Below are 4,178 nucleotides of genomic sequence, written 5' to 3'. Positions count from 1 at the left end.
TGAGAAGACGGTAAGAAGGATTGAAGGAGTGATTTTCTGGGAAAGTTAAAAGAAAGAAAGAAAAGGTCATGTGGTGACCCTTAGTTTTTGGAATTTTTCAAACAATTTTTTAACCTCCCTATTCTTGCACTGCCTTCCACGAATGCCAATATTCTAGGAAATTAATCCCATGTTTGATCATTCATTATCTTTTATATTTAACCGAATTAAACTAAATCAAACACGTGTTGATGTTAAATTATTTTTTTCCCAAAAGTATGGAAATGCCCTTCTTTTATTTTATTTTTCAAAGCAGTTTTATTTTTGTCTCTAATTGATTTACTATATTATCAAGCTTCAGATTTCGGTTTAATGAAGTTTGACTGGAAATTATAAATTAATTGTGAATTAATTCTTGATGGAATCCTTAGTAGAAATCAATATATTAATGAATAATTAGATTGCATTGATGAGTAATAATTTCATGAGAGTTGAACAGAAATTAGGAATTAATGGTAAATTATTTCCAAATTGAATTCAAAATAGGAAGTTTACCTTTGCATTTATTGTGGAAGATTTCATCACATTAATTCCCTTCATTATCATGAGGTGAATATGACAATTGAAATTTCTCATTTCGTGAGGATATCCCATGCTATAAGTAAGTAGCAGTGGGTGGCTGAAGTGAAAACTTACCCAGAATGAATATCACTCTTCTTAATACTCGTTCTTTCTCTCATTCTCTTTTTCTCTTTGGTTAATCTGTTGTGCATCAATGAAAGAAAGGATTCCGATAGTCCTATCCAGCGTGTCTAGTTAGGTAAACTCTACGAGGCCCAGATCTTGTAAGATTCTGAACCAACTCTTTTTTCCAAATTATTATTTGTTTTAATATCCTTCAGTTTGGAACCCATTCTTGTTAATGTATGCTGACAACCAAAGTCATTATTCGTGAGAGGTTATACTTGTTATTGCGTTCCAGCATGTTATTCTTGAAGGGTTATATGATAATTTTGCAAGTAAACTTATTGTTAGATAAAGTTATGATTTGTCTACTGAACGCAGAGACTAAGAGGCATAAGGGAAAGTGACATTAAGTTGAAGACGACAACTTCATAATCATCTCTCGTTTTCTTCACTTTTTTCATTTTCTTCTTAATGATGATTTGACATTGTGAATGTTCAGCACATAGGTTTCCATCAAAAGCCCGAAGTCTTAGTTTGAAAAATTATCATCATCCGCTCACGCCGATATTTGAGAGAAATTACGTAATAGTCAAAAACAAAACAAAACAGGAAATTACGTAATAGTCAAAGCAGCAACTCTATTTGATTTTTATTTTTTAATTTAACACTTAACATTAAAATTAATGTAAATAGTAACAACATTTTAATTAAACGGGTCACCATTCTTGAGCCACAAGCTAGCGCAGCCCAGTTCGGGTCAAAGCTGTCACTATTTGAATGTATAATACATGTTCGTATAATTCAAATGAAAAGAAATCTGCTTTAGTTTATGAGTTTTAAATATCATATATCTCTGAAATGCATACAAAATGAAAAGAATGAAACCAAATAACCTATTTATATTTCATGCATAATTTTTGGATTTTAAATTTCTGAATATTGAGATAACTATGATTTTTGGTTTATAATTAGTTTTGACATTATATAGGCGTTTGGATATTTTTTTTAAAAAATAATGGTTTGGGTTCACATATTTATTTAATATTTATAATTAATTTTAACATGTAATAAGGGTGTTTTGATATATTTTTTCAAAGCAATAGTTTTTACCTGGTTTTCAATTATACTAAAAATAAAAATCAATTTTATAAATCAATTTACAATAAAATAGAATTAATTATGTTCAAAATCAATCTGGAGTAGTAAGCTTGCTTCAATAATTAAGATCGTCATAAATAAATAAAAATCTAAGACTTTTCAAGGGAGAAAAAACTTCATATTTTTTATCAATCTCACACAGATTTATATGTTATATATATATATATATATATATGGAATTCTGATTACTTCATGTTTTACGCGTCCAATCTATTTACTATCTACGATAAAAATTGAAAGGATCTATCAAATACAATTAGCCTTAACAATTGATAAATCATAAGCCAAAATAAGAATGAAATATGCATAACAAGTTTTAGTTGGATACTTGCCGTGTTTTGATTTTATGCATTGACTGGTTAACAGACAAAGTTTTGAAAACCAAGGAAATGCAGGACATTAATTAGCTAGTTTTGTGCTTACAACAAAGTGGAGCTGTTTCTGCTATTATAGTAGTAATTAATTAAAAATTATTATAATTAATGACAAACGTGCATGCAAAAGTAAAATCAAATGGGGCTTGGAAAAGTATAAAGTTTATAAGAGCTTCCTATCAATGATCAGGAGATTTGAATTTTGATGAATGACCTAATTATACTCACTTAATAGTATCTCAATTATAGCAATTGAATTTTATTCATTAACCTTTTAAAATTATCAAGATACATTTACCTCCAAAAATTTAAACAATCCTCGTGAACAAAGCACTTCTCACACCTGTTATTCCCTATGTATAAAAATCCCTAAGCTCGCATCGCTGATTGCATTGAGCTCTACAAGCACGCAATCCATAGACCGAATGGCTTTGAATTGTCAAAACCCTTGCGAAAGAGCCGCGTGGGCTAATTGCATTGAGCTCTACGAGCACACAATCCACAGACTCAACAAAACCTGAAATCCCAACACAAAATGTTCCCAAGCTGATCATTCTCCGACATGGCTCAACATAGCTCTCACTAATATCAACACGTGTCGGCCGAGTTCTATGAGCTTGGTGCATGTTGCCTTTGATGTCCCACAACAACATCACTAAGTTGTTCGGAAACACATGCACAAGGTTGAATACCAAGAACTAGCAAGTTATAAGGATAGGTCTAGCGTGGTGAATCCAGGAGACAGGAAGTTGTTGCAGTCATCATCTTCTTCAGCTTCTGGGCTAAAACTGTTGTGGTTAAAGATGACTCTGGGAAGTACACAATCATAAGCACTGCTATAAATGCAGCACTGAAGAGTAGTAGTGGGAGATATGTGATATATGTGAGGGTAGGAATTTACAACCAACAAGTGGAGATTAAGGCAAAGAAAATATTACCGTAAGAAAAACTTTTTACATAAGTTATTTTAAAGTTTTATGTTAAATCATTAGAGAAAAGTTTTAAAAAAAAACAAAGTGAAAGTTGACTCTTCATGACAGTTATTTAATCAATGTGAAAAATATTTTCTACATCAATTAAATATAACTAGCATGGAAAAACGATATAACTAGCATGGAAAAACGAAGTAAAAGGGTATTTTTTATAGTAGTGGATATAATGGTGGGATATGGTATTAGGAAGATTGTAATCACATAGCAAGTAAAAGCATTGGAGGAGGCTCCCCACCCTTTACCTTCCGTTCAGCTCGCTCTCTCTCTCTCGCTCTCTCTCTCTCTCTCTCTCTCTCTCGCTCTCGCTCTCGCGTGTTGATTAATTAAGGATGGAATTATAAACGTATATAAGATTAAGGGGAGTCCTATCAAATTAGTTTACTTTGCTATATATTTTGATAAAAAAACACCTAATATATACGAGCCATTTGATCTGGAACTGGAGAAAAAATAGAAGAAAGAAATGATAGGGAGAAGAGAAAAATAAATAAATGAAAGATAAATAAAGGGGGAAAGAAAGTAATAGAAAGAATTTTACAGTATATAAAAAAAGTGTTTTACATTGATTGATTAATTAAAGAATGAATTGAAGGTGTATATATAAGATGAAGGTAAATCCTATCATATTGGCTTAAAGTTATTTTTGAAAGAAAGACAAATCTAATATAAATCTAGCTAATTCAACAATTTAATAACCCCATTTATAGCTACCAAGATTAAAATGAAACCAAGAATAAATGAAACTTAGCAAGTTATGAATTATTTTTGTAGCAGTTGTTACGTTGGAGAAGGTGTCACATTTAGGAACGCTGCTGGGGCATCAAATCATGAAGCCGTTGCACTGCGTTCTGGTTCAGATTTATCAGTTTTTTACAGATGCAACTTTGAAGGATTCCAAGACACATTGTACCTTCGTTCTGAGAGACAGTTCTATAAGGAATGTTACATTTATGTGCACAGTTACTTCATCTTGGAAACGCTGCTGTAG

General features: G+C 31.5%; 1 pseudogene; it reads left to right on the top strand.

Annotated features, from left to right (window-relative positions):
* The first annotated feature begins 2,623 nt into the window (after positions 1 to 2,623).
* On the top strand, positions 2,624 to 4,178 carry LOC129304469 (probable pectinesterase/pectinesterase inhibitor 17; annotated as a pseudogene).

The sequence above is a fragment of the Prosopis cineraria genome, unplaced genomic scaffold (genome assembly GCF_029017545.1).
Source record: "Prosopis cineraria cultivar Desert tree isolate PC_DT_omini unplaced genomic scaffold, ASM2901754v1 PC3, whole genome shotgun sequence".
Classification (NCBI taxonomy): Eukaryota; Viridiplantae; Streptophyta; class Magnoliopsida; order Fabales; family Fabaceae; genus Prosopis; species Prosopis cineraria.
Note: the sequence above shows the minus strand (reverse complement) of the source record. Positions and strands in the feature narration are given on the sequence as shown.